General features: G+C 35.8%; 2 protein-coding genes and 1 long non-coding RNA gene across 8 annotated transcripts in view; 2 read left to right on the top strand and 1 right to left on the bottom strand.

Annotated features, from left to right (window-relative positions):
* Positions 1-18,093, top strand: part of LOC126968774 (uncharacterized) — a 384,859-nt gene that overhangs the window by 55,410 nt on the left and 311,356 nt on the right. The window lies entirely within an intron of this gene.
* The window catches only part of LOC126968736 (calaxin), a 199,376-nt gene that overhangs the window by 129,927 nt on the left and 51,356 nt on the right, over positions 1-18,093 (top strand). The window lies entirely within an intron of this gene.
* The window catches only part of LOC126968734 (uncharacterized), a 93,130-nt gene that overhangs the window by 51,355 nt on the left and 23,682 nt on the right, over positions 1-18,093 (bottom strand). Inside the window, exon 1 of one of the 4 annotated variants that reach the window (XM_050813839.1) lies at positions 5,326-5,486. The exons of 2 other annotated variants lie outside the window; for them this stretch is intronic. The gene's annotated coding sequence lies outside the window, so the exon portion shown is untranslated. Of the gene's footprint in view, positions 1-5,190; positions 5,487-18,093 lie in introns of those variants that run through there. One more of the 4 variants, XM_050813840.1, reaches the window with a different exon arrangement.

The raw sequence follows: 18,093 nt of genomic DNA, 5'->3' as shown, positions 1-18,093 counted from the left end.
TTTAAGTAGATTAGATTTAGCACATTTCAATAGTCATTACATTGTCAGAGTTCTGTACCCGTAGATTAGGTAACCAACAGGATCCTCATTACTCCACTATTCGTTTGGCTGCCGGCTGTATCTCACACATACGTAACATCCGTCGAAGGAAGACCGATTCTTTTTTAATCGTCCAACAGACGACCGCACTTGAATTAGTTGTGCCAGCAGTAGGTGGTGCCGTTAGAAGTTCCATCATCTATAAATGATATATTAAGTCTCGTCCGGTTTAAAGCCAACAAATGTGTTGTAAAAAATCATTGCAGGAAAATAATTCCGCCACAGATCCTCTCATTAAAATGTGGATGGATATCGAAAGGAAGTCTTTTTACTTTTAAATAATCGCAGTTTTTTAATTATTACAATAGTCCAGGGCCTCATTTATACAAAACTTTCTGATACAACGGTGCAATGTTCATTAAAAATATGCCTACTTCTTGCAGAAATCACAATATCAAGCCGTGGGACTCGGCTAGTTATGTTCTTAATAATAATAACTTGAATCGATTGTAAAATAGCGCAAAATTATTTGAGAATTTCTTATTTGTATAAAATTGAGTCCACACGGATCAAAGAATTCTTTCACCGTTTATTTGCCGTTTGTAAATGGTGTTTTATTTGCTTTAGGTTCCTTTGAAGGCATTGTCGCGTTGGCGTTTCTGGTCGAGAGCGTAGGTGCTCAGGAATATGGCCCAATTTCGAAGTTCATTACTTCAACATGTAGGTTGTGTTGATCGTTGAACTCATTAACTATTGCCAAAGCTTTACCCGTAGGTTGTTTTACTAATTGTTTAGGCTCGCTTGCGTTCATCGCTTATCCTCATTTATTTACTTTGTTGGTATATTATTTCAGTAAAAACCTAGTAGACCTTCAACGTTCTGTATTCCTAAACCTAAATGATGGGATCACCTGATTGGTGGTAAATATTTGCCGTGGCCCACACTCTTGCAGCAGTAAAGGAACCATAGTTGCGTAGACGGTCTTTTTTACTATGCGCCTTTTTTGCACTAACAAAAATTGTCCTACCGGACTGGAAACACTACCCAGGGTAGCTCGTAATTGTTAACAGTCATATTTGAGAATTGATACAAATATATAAAACAGGTATGTTTATATCTCGAAAAAATTTAGTAAGCATAATTTAAATAGATTAGTTATAATTATTTACAAAAAGGTGAAACTGTACAGTTGGGAGACAGGAATAGATACTAGGTAGGACCTATAGTGATAGGTTATATGTTATAGTGATAAGAACTTGTCCATTGAACATTGTCCAAGAACTTGACCATTCTGTTTTCGGAAGAGAAACCTTAGAGTTTCTTGCTCGTTCTTCTCTAAGGAAAGCTGCCTTTGAACGAGCTGTATCAAAAAATAACATATTTCAAGTGTAATGCAATTTACCTCCGAAATAATATGTTCTTCATTGATTGATTGACTTGCTTTAAGTGATGTATTTTGTGAATAAAACATGAACAGCTAACGAATACTACTATCTAATAAATAAAATTCTCATGTCGCGGTGTTTGTAGTTAAAGTCCTTCGAAACGGCTTGACCGATTCTCATGAAATTTTGAGTGCACATTGGGTAGGTCTGAGAATCGGACATCTATTTTTCATCCCCCTAAATGTTAAGGGTGGTCCACGCCATTTTTTTACATTTTTTCATTTTTAAATTTGTTTGATTATGAATCAGCATTAAAAAATACACACAACTTCAAATTTTCACCCATCTACGATCAACAGTTACTTTTGTATCGCGATTTTAATATCGGCAATACAACGTTTGCTGGGTCAGCTAGTATTAGTATAACATACGAAGACACAAACGAAGTAAGAACAAAGTTCTGAAATGTTTTGCAATACACAAAAACATTATTCTCTTTTTAGTTTGAGAGGCCGGTATAATGTCACGACTCACGATTCACCCAAATTTCCGCGAAATTCGCGAGGATAAAAAAAGGCACAAAACGGCACTATGAATCACCGAGAGTTTAAAAAAATAAGTAAGATTTTAAGTTTGATTTGCCCAGTAATTTTACTAGCTATTGCGCCCTTCAGAACGAAACACAGTAATGTTTACACATTACTGCTTCACGGCAGAAATGGTATCCATAATCTAGCCGGCATCCTGTGGAAAGGAACCACTGGTTTACCATTAACTTAGAATATACTAGCGGATAGTGCGTTCGCTAGTGGTTTAAGGCCGCTATCCCAAGAAATCGCCAAAATAGCGCATAATTGAAATGATTTCTTGACGGTTTATGTTATTATGTTAATAAAATCCAGTGTCCTGATGTTTATTTTCAGTGGAATCCTGAACAAATGAACGGATTAAAATGGGGATTACTTCGTGGAGTGCAATTTAGTCCAACTTAAGAGATAGGATAGTTTCTATTTCGATTTAGGACCCATCATTACTTTTATTTCCAATACATATTAAAAGGCATAAAAGGCATGTATTTTCTCAAAATTGATTCCTTTAGAATTCTTTTTGATGTCATTTCTAATAACTACTAGATACTACTACCGCTTCGGAAACAAATGGCGCTCTGAGAGAGTAGAAGCGGCGCAAGAAACTGTCCCAGAAATATGTTTTGTATGGACATAATATTTTCTATGAGAGATTTTAAACAATTTATTGTGTTTTTAAAGTGATAACCCTCACTTCTAGGATTAATACTCAAATGACATTTGAAAACAAAATTTTATGAACGATGCGGGACTTGAACCAACGACCTCTCGCGTTCCGTGCGAGTGCTCTGCCAACTGAGCTTACCGTTCGAGTGACGTATCGTTAATAAAATCTTGTATGCTTCGTTCAACTCTCAGGTTGTGGCTTCATCTACAGGATCTACTTTACAGTTGATAACCTGCTCAAACCCAATATTTGCATACTAGGAAATTAAATGGATTGACAGTTCTGCTGTGAAACAATTCCATTATAGCAACAGGGAGCATATTTTACGAAATAATTATTGATCGCATTAAATATTATTGACAAATTCATAAAAAATACAGTATTCCATTTATTACGTAGTCTGTCTAGTCAGCTAGTTTGTTTATAAGTCTATGGTTTGTACGCTTTTCAAAGTTTCCATCTCGTACCTATCTGACAACACTGCGCCAATTAAGTTTATTCCAAAGTTTGGTTTGAACATGGCAAAAAGTTCCGCGAAAACCGCACTGTTTCGCCGAAGAATCATTGAGAGCAAAATTTATAGAAATAAACATCTTAAATGTTGCCTCTCAATATATTCTTGATAATTTAATGTATGTTCATAGGCACAAATGTGAATTTGTTAGAAACTGTTATAACCATACTGTTAACACCAGGAACAAGATAAACTTATAATTCCTAGTAGTCGGCTAAGTCGAGTTAGTGAGACTTTTGCTGGGCGATGTATATATGCTTTTACAACTGAGATCCCAAATAATGTTCAAAACAAATGTATTAAGTTATTCGAAAGAATTGTTAAAAAACGTTTGTGTGGTAAAGGTTACTATAACATAAATGACCTTAATGATACCACAGATTAGGAATGCAGCGACCGCCCTCAGGCTATTAAATTTTATTTCAATACCGTAAATAGGACTCTGTGCGGGCGTAACGCTATGGACGAACTACCGCTAAGGACAGTGTAACCACATTAAAAATAAAGTAATTATTTTAATTTCAATCTCCATCGAAATGAGTACATAAAAGTTTAAGCATTTTATCTACAAAATCTTATCTTCTTATACATATTTACTTACATACTTACTTACAAGATTACGCAATAAAAGTTAATTATATAATATCATTTTATTTATAATAAACTTTTTAAAGTAAATGTATAAAAATAACTGTTACTAAAATTACTGTTTATAAAATATAATAAAATATATAATAGTAAATGTTATTACTTTTGGATAATACTAATACCACAAAGATTTAAATGAACAGTTGTACACTTCTTTAGGCGCGTTATGAAAAAATGATAAGAGTGAGTGATGCACGCGAATCACTGTAACACAAAAGTAACAGGGTGAAGTTGGTTCCTAAAATTTCTGACGTTTGCGTCATTCGTTATATTTTTTGATTTCTTCGTCCACCATTAGGACAGGCAAAGGGTTCAAGCCCATACAGCCGTATTCGTTATTTAATAATTAATTGTCAATGCCATCTTTGCAAGATTTTTACAATATTGTTCTTTCTACTAACGTAGAAAAGCAGGAGGAATAAATAATTTTAAGGATTTTTGCTTTGATGCGCTAAAGAAGTATAATTCTTGCGTGCATACATACAAGTACACACACACTTAATTTATGCTTTTATCTGGCAAAGTACTCCTTGGTGCCTAGACACTAACGAGTTAAATCAAACAGGTCTATCCGGAAACTGAACTAAAAACTTTACACAAAGCGCGATACCTAGGACTGAAACAGGTTCTTAATGACGACTAAGAAAATTATTTTTATAGAATAGAAATACAATTGAACTTGCAGTTGAGGAAGGTAAACCACCATTGTAAGTTATGCCAGATTTTCTTGAAAATTCAAAGCAACTTAACAAATATACCCAAGAGTAATTCCAGTGGCAGGCTTCTTTGCACAGGATGCCGGCTAGATTATGAAACGGCGCCTATTTCTGCCGTAAAACAGTAATGTATAAGCATTATTGGGTTTCGGTCTGAAATAGCTAGTGAAATTACTGGACAAATGAGACTTAAAATCTTATGTCTCAAGGTGACGAGCGCAATCGTAGTGCCGCTCAGAATTTTTGGGTTTTTCAAGACTCCGAGCGGCACTGCATTGAAATGGGTAGGGCGCATCATTTAGAAACAGCTCAACGTCCTGCTCGTCTCGTCCCTTATTTTCATAAAAAAAGACCCATCCTTTTCTCTAAACGAACACTAATTGACTGCGACCCTGGCTCGTAGAACCAGATTTATAGACTAATAATAATCGTAGCTATAATAATATACTCTATTAATGTTAATTTTAAGATTAATTAACACATGCATTCATATTAAAACGTACTGTGTAGTTCATAAAATAAGAGAGATAATTTCTCAGGTCTGAAGCATATAATTGTGAATGAGTTAAAGTGGTTTAAAACCCTGCTTTTAATTAAATTATTTAAACTTGAATATTTAAACAAGCATACTTACAAAGAAAATATTTTTTCAGCTGCTATCGAGTACTCGCCAAATTAAATAAAGCCTCTTTTCATTACATACAATATGTTGTCGTTAAATTTAATTTTATATATTGTGTTCACTGATAATTAAATTAAAAATACACACCTTGGAAACGATTCTGAAAGGTCACAATATCACTTCGATCCAATGTTATTAATGCACAGTTTATAGTATGCGAACGTATGGAAGAACCACACAATCTGTATAGCAACAAACGTCCTACCCCGACAAGCCCCGTTGCAATACTGAATTCTGATTAGAGATTACTGTCTAGTCTAGTGAGTAGCGACAAGAGTGTCTGAGAGAATGAACTTACGGAATATATAAAGAGAGCTGTTCGTCCTATATATCAGCTTGGTTATAGACAGTCTCTCAAAGAAAATTTTAAAGAAATAAATGTTATGACTGTTCATTGTCAGTACATTTATGAAAATTTTATATACGTTCACAAAAATCGTCACCTTTTTGCTCTTAATAGTGATTTTCATTATTATAACACTAGAAATTTAAGGGTAAATGTATACGCTTCTATAATGAGGTCCCAGCCACTGTTCAGGCATTATCTATAAATAAATTTAAATGTTTTATAAAGAAAATGGCTCTGTCGTAAATCCTATTACTCCACTGCCGAATATCTAAATGATCGGACAGCCTGGGACTAGATTGTGATTATTTTATAGCGATAGAAATGACTATACAATATTGTATATTTTTATTGAAAAGTGCGCAAAAAAAGAATGCTGGGAGAGTTTCTTGCGCCGCTTCTTCTCTCTCAGAGCGCCATTTGTTTCCGAAGCGGTAGTAGTATCTAGTAGTTATTAGAAATGACATCAAAAAGAATTCTAAAGGAATCAATTTTGAGAAAATAAATGCCTTTTATGCCTTTTTATAATATATCGGCCAGTTTTCAACAAGCCAAGTCCTAACATTGGTAATAGTTTTGTAGTAACTGTTGCAAGCTCAAGCAGCATGCAGGGGCTTTTTGCAATAAGCCAGTCTGGGCATATTATTTTACCCTAAACGACATGCCTAACGGCCGTTCCCAATATTCAGTCTATCTCTTACTTGAGATAAAAATCGTAACTATAGTTAACTTTTCTGTCCCAATATCGACGGTAACTAACCTTATCCATATACGCTGTCTATCAATGGGACGGCGTATGACTTACCAGCGATAGAAGTTTGTATGGAAAATGCAATTCAAGCGTCTAAGCCGATCAGATGACTTATCAGGTATATTGGCACAGCTTCAGATTATTGACAGCTAATTACTGACAGTAGAAGGTAGTAATTTATTCATATCTGTAGATGGTATATTGGGAACGGCCGGTAGGGACCTTCAAGTTCACATACTCCTAACTAATAATCTTAAAAATATAATATAAACACACTCTAACACAAATTATCTTGCCCCAAACTAGGCATGATTTTTATGAAAATAAGGGATGAGACGTGCAGTACGTTCAGCTGATGGTAATTGGTACGCCATATCCATTACAATTCAGTGCCACTCAAGATTCTCGAAAACTCAAAATTTCTGAGCGGCACTACAATTGCGCTCGTCACCTTGATACATAAGATGTTAAGTCTCATTTGCCCAGTTATTTCACTAGCTACGGCGTCCTTCAGTCCGAAACACAGAAATGTTTACACATTACTGCTTCACAGCAGATATAAGCGCCGTTGTGGTACCCATAATCTAGCCGGCATCCTGTGCAAAGGAGCCTCCAACTGATCTCTTATTTTTATCCTTCAGAGAACTTCCAAGGATATCACTAAATTATTTTCGTGATACTCTAATCCCTTCACTTGCAATGTAATACACAAGCTTAAGAACTAAAAAAACAATAACAAAATGACGATTTATCAAATTTTATTAAATCTTGGGGTTCTGAACTCAAAGTTCGGCGCACGGACTAGTAAAAAAGAAGGACTCCGCGCCGTGATATTAGCAAGTGAAGCACCTTTATGCTTGTGTGTGTACCAGTTACACAATTTTTTCTCCCTTAAATAATCATATATCCACATATACTATTTTATAATGTTTTTACACTTTATCACAACGCACGCAGGCATTTTAAAATATTTTATTGAGACGCAAACTGATTTGTCACAGACCATGACAATTCTCATAATGGCCGCCTATCAGCCTGTAGTAGTGTGTTCGTGGGACTATGTATTTACACGTTAATCGGCTTGGTTTGGTGCTACACTGTTATGTAAGGTGACACGGAGTCCTTATTTTTTTACTAGTCCGTGGTTCGGCTACGTAATATTTATTAATTTATTATATACATACACTTTATCACATAATATTACATTATATTTGGTCCCTACACTAGGCGTAGCCTGTCCTGTAGGCAACCAATTTACATCCTAAGGTTAACAATATGAGCCGAAAGGTCAAAAAGTGCACTCTGTATATGTGTGTGTGTGTCTCTGGGTGTGTGTGTGTATGTGTGTGTGTGTGTGTGTGAGGGTGGGTGTGAGTGAGTGTGAGTATCTGATTAATCATGTTACAAAGATTAACATATTAAATGACAGTTCCAATTTATTTTTAGTGGCTGCATAGAAATAATTTTTACATGCACACACAAACTTCTATGTGTACGTAGATGCGTTTATACTTTGCATATTGCTAATCTTATCTGGGTTAGCAGTCACATACACCAATGTCGTAATCTACGTGAGAAAAAGTTTTGGTAAATAAAAACGCGTGAACCAAATTAGAAGTACGCAACATAGAGCAGATATTTAATATAGTTTTGAATGAATATATACATATGGACAATTCACATCATACAAAATGAATATCCGGACGACCGAGAATCGCTCGGATTTTTAAGAATGTACAAAACTTGAACAAAAAATAACCTAATAGGACATCTGGATTCGCACCGGGGTCTTCTGCTATTACAGTCTTGTATATAGTGGCGAAATTTTCCTTTGTTTTCTAATGTTATTCTAGCTGCTTCTCATTAGAACACGGATAAAACTACAATTTTTAAATTGAAACCTAGCTAGAACGATTTATCGCCTCCGAGTTCCCATGTATACTTAATTTTATAAAAATCGATTGAGCCGTTTCCGAGATTCAGATTATATATATACAAGAATTGCTCGTTAAAAAGATATAAGATATATGGCACATGTCACAAATGATACCATACTAAGCATCGATTATACATTTCTGCGTTTACTCCAGTTGTTTAAAATATTATTGGTCAATAGGCAGCAACGTAAACAATTTTTCATTACTCCTACTCGGAAAGTAATGTTGTTTTGATCTGATTATTGGGTGGAAAATGCTGCTTCCCTCCATAGAGAGGTAAAAACTCATACAAATTACTTCCCACCTAAGGGCCGGAATGAACTTTAAAAATAGAACTGCTGTGATCAGTTTTATGTAAAAAAAGAACTAATTAAAAAAAAATGCTGCGGCCATGTGAAATTCTAAACAGCCCTTGTGAACTTAGCGCAAACTTCTTTGAGCGGAATAAACTGCAACAATTACGCGGTAAGTTCCATATTTGAAATTTAAAAAGTCGACATAAATTGGCGGGATACTAATGTGTGCTTAGATAAACAACTAGTTTTATTTTCCTCATATTCGAAATGAAAAGTAGAGTGTTTAACTCGGGAAAAAGTATCAATTCCTACTCGGACTATAGCCGACCTCGCTGCGCTCGGGCGTCTAAATACCTCGGGAATTGATTCATTCGACCCTTGGTTAACAATCTACTATTTCAGTTTAGGCTGCATATTTTGAATTTAGACCCCAATTTGGACAGTGACATCAATGGAGTAGCAGTTAGGTATTTTTTTAAACCCTATATCTTATATCACAAGGTGATGCATTTGTAGTGCCGCTCAGATTTTTTGGGTTTTTCAAGAATCCTGAGCGGCACTGCATTGTAAAGGGCAGGGTCTATCAATTACCATCAGCTGAGCGTCCTGCTCGTCTCGTCCCTTATTTTCATAAAAAAAAAGGTGAGAACTAAGGTCACCGATATAGCCCACCGAATACGCAGTGACAGTGAGCTGGTTACATTAGCCGCAGAACAGACGTTTGTCTGCGCTGGCCCGACGTGCTTTGGGTGGAGACAGCTCAAAAAGTTATTCCAAATTAAAAGCCTTTTTTCCTTATCTTACCTTTGTCACTACAGAATTACATGACAAGTAATTTTAACTTAAGAGTAAGTTTTCATTGCGTTTATAAATAAGACAGTATATGTCATACAACATAAAATTATAGATGCTTAAACAAACAGCGTATTCTATATCAACAAAATTTAAAATATGTAAATTAACGGGATGCCCATTTCCGTTCCTGAGCAGTTCGAAGGCTTCACTAACCCTTCGCATATTAATTAGTCAATGCAGCCAAGGGTCATAATTCCATGGATGTTTTAAAGGAAATGTGACCGATACTATCCGCCAATTTGGAACGGCTTCTAGCCAAAGTAAACCATGTCAATTGCAACTTGTTACTTTTCAGCCAAAACCAGCAGTAACTGAGTTACCTATAATATACGCGAGTTACATAAGACCCATTTGTAATTATAAATATTAATACATTTACGTAACTTTGAACGAAGAACTTATGCACGAAGAAATTGAATGTAGCTATGGCATAAGTAGGATATTTAATTTTACTTTTTTACTAAGATTAGTTTTCCGTTGGGGAGTTTAGTTCTCGAATGGCGACCACATACCGGAAGATATGAAATGCCTTTTGATGGCCATAAATTTTCCGAACATTTACAATTGTAATTTTTTTTTACACCATTGGAAAGTAAAGATTTCAACTAAAGCACATAAACTTTTTGAAAAAAGCTTCTTCTTTTCCGATATTTGAGTTAAAATAAGGTGAAAAAATAAATATTTCAATTCAAATAAATTTCAGTGTATTTGGGACACAAAAAGGTATTTTTTTTTGTAAAAGATAAAAATAAAAAACCAAAAACTTGGTTTTTTAAATATTCGCATAAACTTTGAGGTTATGTGAAAAAAAGTGTACTTAAATACAAAAGTTGTATTAAAACTTTGCCATAGGACTTGTAGTTTTGCCGGAAATCGAGATAAACCACTTTTTACCCTAAACCCCCCCCCCCCTTTTCCACTTCCCGACCTCAAATCACCCGTAATTTATTTTTCCCTTAATTTTTGTTATATTCTCGTCCTTTACCAATGGGTTTCGTCCTACTATTATTTTGTTTCACTTTTTATCATTTTCGAAAGCTTCGGCACTGATCTACATAGATTAATTAGAATTTTTGGTTGTATCTCATAGATAATTTGAGCTATCTTCGCAATGAAAATCCACATAAAGGTAGCAACTGTGGTTAACAAATCTAAGATCTGTATTCTAGAAGGCAATTAAGTTCCTGTTGAAGTGCTTTCTAATTTGAGCAAACAATTATGCAGAGGCGTTAATTTGTTTTTCAGCAAACTTTATTAAATATTCGTGCAAATATTACGTTACCCTGACCTGACGACCTTCAGCACGCTATGGTGACCTGGTACTTTATCAAATTAAACGCACCGTTATTATAAGATTTATACTCATTTTATTACTAAATATATTTTAATTATGAAAGTGGAACTTAATTATTATACTTAATTATAATTTCAAGTTCAATTTTTTTTTGGTAAAGTCGGATGAGTGTCTGCTTTACGTCTTAATCTTTAAGTCAGGAAACAAATGATACCACATCTCGGGAATGGAGGAATCTTACTGTAATTACATTAAAAAAGAGACTCGCTGAGGTTTTGTGTCCGTACTTTACAGATTTGAGGCATATCTTTTTGTGTTACATTTTACCTACTTTATGTGATTTAAAATCCTACTTTGAAAAAGTTATTTGGATTTGAAATAGCACTGACATTTGTCGTCAGTACCTACATTCATGTTAATATATATAAATCCAGTATCCTGATGTTTGTTTCCTATAAACTGCTAAACTAATGAACGAATATTAATGGCGACTACTTCATGGAGTGTAGTTCACTGCAATTTGAGAGATAGGATAGTTTTTGCCCCACAATGACATATAGAGAAAATATACACGAAAATATTTCCGAGGATTGATCAAGCCATAAAACCTTAATCCACATTAGAAACAGTTTAGTTTTACAATGGTTTTTCCTTAAATACTAAAAATAAAAGTTGAGGAACCATAAACTAAGGAGACACAGGAAGTACAAATAGACAACTAAAAAAAACCACATCCGATACTAAAACTAGTCATTCGATCCACGTACAGCATCTTAGTTGACTTAATTTGCCTTTTTATGGTCTGTGTCGTCACTTGGAATCCGGCTACACTAGTGTTTATTGGATTCCATAACTTCCATGACTGAGCAATCGAGAATAAGATTTTCCTATATTGAAGTTTTTATTTATTTAAAGGTGAACCAACAACACATACACTATACACTCTTAAACTTAATTATTGCACAAAAATAGTTCCAATGTATGAGTTGTTTACAGGTGCATAACATAAATGAGAATCATTTCTATTGGGCACTTATATATAACACAAAGACTTATACAGTATATAAAAAATATGATAATAAGTAATTAAATAATCATTACACTTTAGTTGCAATACCTTACGTTTGAATGCTATGAGGCTATCGCAAAATGGTTCAGCCCCGGATGTCTCCAAAATATTAGTAAATACTTCTTAGGTGCGTTACGAAAAAATGATGAGAGTGAAATTTTAAAATGCGCGCGCATCACTTTAACACAACAGTAACAGATTGAGGTTGGCTCCTAAAATTTTCTGACGTTTGCGTCATTCGTTATTTTTTTTTTGTTTCTTCGTCCATTATTAGGACGCAATGGGTTCAAGCCCGTACAGCCGTTTTTATTCATTATTTAATTATAAATTGTCAAAGCCATCTTTGCAAGATTTCTACAATATTGTTCTTTTTACAAACGTAGAAAACACGAGGATTTTTGCTTTGTTCGGCCAAAGAAATTGACTCGAGTATCACAGATTAAATAAAAATTTCATAATCTGTAATATGGCAGTATATTCTTCCTATCACATTTACAGATTATTTATAATGCAGTATTTGCAATACAGTGTTATGTTATTTACATCTAGCGGTTCCTGTGACAATGCATAAAATCTTATATTAAGGATTGGTCTCCGCTGCGCTCCAACTGGATACCGCACTACCTAAGGACAACAGCTTTTTTATTAAGGTAACTATTAGATGCTTGTGTGCGTGGCATCTTGACACTCAATGGCAACTTTCAAATATTTGTAACATACGCTACGTGTTATTTTACATTGAAATCAATAAAATACAAAATACTTACTAATGATATGTGATCCCAGTGTCTTTCTTATTTCTTGTAATATTATTTTTACAGTTTTACTACGCAACCCGGCATTTTAGTTTCAATTGTTAGGAAAGTTTAATAGAACATGTTGCACGTCAAGGTCACACATTGTTCGAGACTGGCTCGAGTACGCCCATTTGGGCATAGTAAAAGTTTTTGCGACTACGCCCGCGGTATCTAGTTGGAGAAATATTATAATTAAGGCAAAAATGTGTTTATTCATAGCAAAATGGTTATATTTTTCCGTTTCCTAATAAAAAAAAACATTGTCACTGTAAGTTCCTATTTGATTTTGAAGAACAATGTGATGCCCTTCAATTGGACCATTAGAGCCTTTGTATTAGTAAGATCTCAATTTTATACATTCACTCACACACCACACCAAACATAATCTAAACATCCATTGTTGCACACGATAGATCGCACAAACACGTTGTGCAACAAGGAAATTCAAGTCGACAGCAACAGTTATAAAATTAAACTGTAAACAGAAAGCAAATATTATTATGTCGACTTATATCGACTCATCGGGAACGTAACGCGATAACGAAAAGACGCTATTTGGAGTGTCCCGTGTTGGTGTAGGTACCAGTGGGAGGCGCCTTTGCACAGGATGCCGGCTAGATTATGGGTACCACAACGGCGTCAATTTCTGCCATGGAGCAGTAATGTGTAAACATTACTGTGTTTCGGTAGCTAGTGAAATTACTGGGCAAACGAGACTTAACATCTTATGTCTCAAGGTGACGAGCGCACTTGTAGTGCCGCTCAGAATTATTGGCTCGTCCCGCCGTCCCTTATTTTCATAAAAAAAGGGCTCTTTGGCTTGCAGTCCAGTATATTCACAGCAGCAAGGGCCGTTCTCCTGCGATATTCGAACCTAGATATAGTATTAATAATTACTATAATTGAACGACAAATACTGAATTCGATAACATATGTCTCAGACCTTAGAAGAGAGGGTGCAAGAAACTTAGCGGGCCTCTTTTTTTTAGGTACAATTGCATTGTGATCCAAAGTTGCATTATAGTCAAATATCTTTTTTTTATGGCGTGAAGATTAACGTGCAGGCATTATTGTGTTTCAGTTTGATATGCACCGTAGCTAATGAAATCACTGGGCTAAAATTAGGGCTGTTTCACAATGTACAAGTCAAGTAGCAAATAGGCTAGATAAATTAATAGATACATAAAAGTTCAAAAAAATAGATACAAAAATGTTTATTTACTAGATGACTTATAGCAGACCTGTCTCGCAGCCCGTGTACGTATGGAAATCGTAAATACTCGGCAACTACAGGTACAGGTACTATTCGGTAAGGACTCACGAGCGAGCAGTAACGCACGCGCGAGCTTAGTTCGTCACCTACTTCACCGGTCCGACCGATCATTTAAAAATTCAGAAACATAAGAAAAGAAAAGCTTATTAAAGGTAATTGCGAACTAAAAATATTTTACTAAGCTTTCTAAAGACGCTGAAACAATCTAATTTAAAGTAATTATAAAATACCATTAATGATATCTACGGTCTATTTATTTCCTATACTAGGTAGGTTTGACTATGTCGTGGTCTTCCAATGAATACATTACTATATGCAATTAATGTAGGTTTGACAACGAAGGAATATTGATTAAAAATTGCGATTACATACCTATATTTATATTACCTATAGGAAAAACTGAGCTATTTTTAACCGACTTCAAAAAGGAGGAGGTTATCAATTCTATCGTTATTTTTTTTTATGTATATACACCGATTACTCTGAGATTTATGATCCGATTAACGTCATTCTTCTTTTGTTTGATGCGAAATAGATGCCATTTGGTCCCATAAAATGTTTACATAGTTTGGCCCAGTAGTTTTCATTTTATCAACAGTTATATGAAAATTTTTGTCTGCCTGGATGAAATAAATGTTTTGTGTGCCGTACACAGTTTTTTTTTTTTTGAGTTTTCATTCCAGTTGATTATATGTATATTATTATTAACTGACACTAAAACGTAAAAAATAAAAAATAAACTACGTCTTAAAAAACCGACTTCAAAAACTGAAAAGAATCAAATAACTAAAAAATTAATTTAATACACCACTATCCTTAAATATAAATAAAATACTATTATTTGTATATGCTACATATTGATAGCTTTGAAGTCCGTGTCTGAAAGAACTGTTTTTTATATGAAATATGTCGTAACACAGGTATAATTCAACGAACTTCTTTTTTTATTACGTTTCGTTACAATCAAAATTTAAATTTAAATAGCCTGTGGGTGGACGATCTTTACCACATACACGTCTTTTGACAATTATTTCGAATTTCGTAATATTATATTTGTTTCGAACATTATCTGGGATCATGTTGTTAACAGAGTAGTAGGCATAACAACTTTATGTTTGTTCCTGGTGCACATTCATACGCTTTCATTAAATAGTCTACGACTATTAAATTATCAAAGACACTTACTTTAATAATATTCATTAAAAAATATAGTTTCAACAACGGGGAAGCGTGACAATTTCGTCATTCTACACACAAAACACAGCCTTTGCTTTCGAAACGAATAAAAATTGCAAATGAGGTAATTAGGAAGCGAACTCTATGGTCGCTGTCGAAACTGCTCTAATTGTTTTGTGTACCGTCCGCAGGCCAACAATGTTAAACAATCAAATGTAGGCATTTCCTTCTGCTGAACGGCGAAAGTGTAGCGGTGAATGAAAGCGATTGTCTTCATTGCGATGTGTTATCACTTTTTAAATGCAATTTCTCCGAGCGTGCAGCGAATGAATTAAGCTCAGTAGAATGAGTTAAATATAATAGGACTTACAAATTTCATTTAGAGCTATTAAAATACAGGGAAACATTAACTAACTAAGCAATAAACAACACAAATCACACTGCAAATACGATCGAAGCGATATCGTAAGTATTTACAGGGTAAAAATCGTTTAAATTAAGCGAAATAACTTACTCTTTGGAGCAAAAACTTTTCACAGTCGCTACACTGACAACCACAAAGGAAACAAAGATGGCGATACGTCAAAACTGTCAACGCTAGACCAAGCTTTACGGCTGCGTTCAAATTAAAATTTTAGGGTTGCTGGTTTTGTCGGAACTGATTGTGTCCACAGGTACAAGCGTCCATAGGAACAGCACTTGCCCCTACCAGTGGGAGTTTCTTTTACACAGGATGTCGGCTAGATTATGGGCACCACATCGGCGCCTATTTCTGCCGGGAAGCAGTAATATGTAAACATTTATGTTTCGGTCTCAAGGGAGCCGTAGCTAGTGAAATTTCTGGGCAAATGGGACGTGTCCGAATCATGCAATTGTAATGCAATCAATCAAGATGACGAGTGCAATTGTAGTGCCGCTCAGAATTTTTGGGTTTTTCAAGAATCGTGATCGGAACTGCATTGCAATGGGCAGGGCGTATCAATTACCATCAGTTGAACGTCCTGCTTGTCGCGTTCCTTATTTTCATAAAAAAAACTAGCGCGCTCTGTAATTGGTAAATTCCTACATCAGTTGGCTCAGGGTATTTTTCTATTACTGGATATGGGAGATATTAATTACGTACGTATGGGTACGTTCAATATGACGTATAGCTAGGTAGAGATACCTGCGCCTCCGTAAGGAAACACAAGGCCAGCTGCGCCGTCTCAAGGTGGTGGTGGACGGCGTTTAAATTGGAGTGGATTCCCCTGATATTGCAAAAGTCACCATTAAGCGTGGTGCTGTGGTGTCGCTGCCTTGTTTGTCCTCGGACATGCGCGGTTCTGTGCCCTCCCCAGAATACGATGGGCAGGCCGTGCGAGAATGCTCGGGGAGCGATTCTCCGACTCTGGTAAATCTGGTACCCTACTGGGGTAAAATCTCTTTAAGGACTATTGACATATTCTGGTGGAGGGGGGATGGGCACCGGTGCTCAACACTTACCTATGCGAAACATAGCGGCACGGCCACTACTTCACGCCGGTATTCTGTGCGAGTGTGGTAAATAACCCGGACGAGTCAGCTCCGGTTGTCCTAACGTCATAAGACGGCAGCGTGACTCTCCCACTTCTACAAAGCCCTTAGTCGCCTCTTACGACATCCTTGGGCCTGGGACTCCCCTATTCTTTTTACGCCCCGAGGAAGCACAGGGCATATCTGACCCATAACCTCACCAAATAATCCAAAAAATGGACTGTAATTTACAGAAGATGTTTTGGGCTACCATCTAACAACTACCGTATCGACTTAACAACAACATAAAGTCTTTTATGCTTTAAGCATCCTTCATAAAACAACTTTTACAATTCAACAATTACAAAAAAAAATATATATGCATTTTTTCATTCTCAAGGTAACATAAAACCGACTGGACAGGCAGAAACAAGTATTGGTAATCGTGTACTTAGGCCATACTGTCTCTTTCTGAATTGTCTTTAATAATGCCACTACTAATTGTTTTTAAAAGAAGATAATATATTCATTCACTATTTCAACATTTATTTATCCTTTTGAACCATTGTATACATTAGTTGTTCCAGTCTTACTGAGGGACGTCTTGAATGGACTCTTGGAATTTAGAACTCAACCTACCCCTCTTAAGAGCTTGAAAATCGTAAACCAAGACAAATTCAACGACAACAATTCCTGCCGCCGAATTCCAACTTCGCACGACACGCCACAAGTTAGAGTATCATGCCCACCATCTGGAGGTGGGGCGGTCCTCAAGGAGCTTTCTTCCTCGTACTACAAAGCTGTGGAATGAGCTTCCTTGTGCGGTGTTTCCGGGACGATACGATATGGGTACCTTCAAAAAAAGCGCGTACACCTTCCTTAAAGGCCGGCAACGCTCTTGTGATTCCTCTGGTTTTGCAAGAGATTGTGGGCGGCGGTGAACACTTAACACCAGGTGACCCGTACGCTCGTTTCTCCTCCTATTCCATAAAAAGAAAACTTATCATTAATTCTAGGATATAAAAATAACATGGTCCATGGGTCCAAACTGTATGATGAACGCGTCTATAATTGAGGCCATCAAAAACTCTTTCGTTACCTTAGCGACATACGTGGACATCAATGACAAAGTTAAGTTCGCATTTTATCACACTCAGCTAAAGCCGTTCCCAATATTCAGTCTATCTCTTACTTGAGATAAAAATCGTAAATATCGTTGAATTATCTGTCCCAATAAACTTATCGACGGTAACTCACCTTATCCGTACACGCTGTCTGTCAATGGGACGACATATGGCTTACCAGCGATAGAAGTTTGTATGGAAATTGCAATTCACGCGTCCCAATAGAACGCGATAAGAATGACTTATCGGGTATATTGGGACAGCTTCAGATTATTGAACGCTAATTACTGACAGTAGAAGGTAGTAATTTATCTCTATCTGTAGATAGTATTTTGGGAACGGCCGTAAGTTTTACGTAAGTAAAGTCTGAGCAAAGTCTAAGTATGCTGTATAGATCTCAGCCTTCGTCTTGGGTTGCTTGAATTCCTCGCTTTACTCAGGACTTT

This window comes from Leptidea sinapis, chromosome 16 (genome assembly GCF_905404315.1).
Source record: "Leptidea sinapis chromosome 16, ilLepSina1.1, whole genome shotgun sequence".
In the NCBI taxonomy this organism is placed as follows: domain Eukaryota; kingdom Metazoa; phylum Arthropoda; class Insecta; order Lepidoptera; family Pieridae; genus Leptidea; species Leptidea sinapis.
Note: the sequence above shows the minus strand (reverse complement) of the source record. Positions and strands in the feature narration are given on the sequence as shown.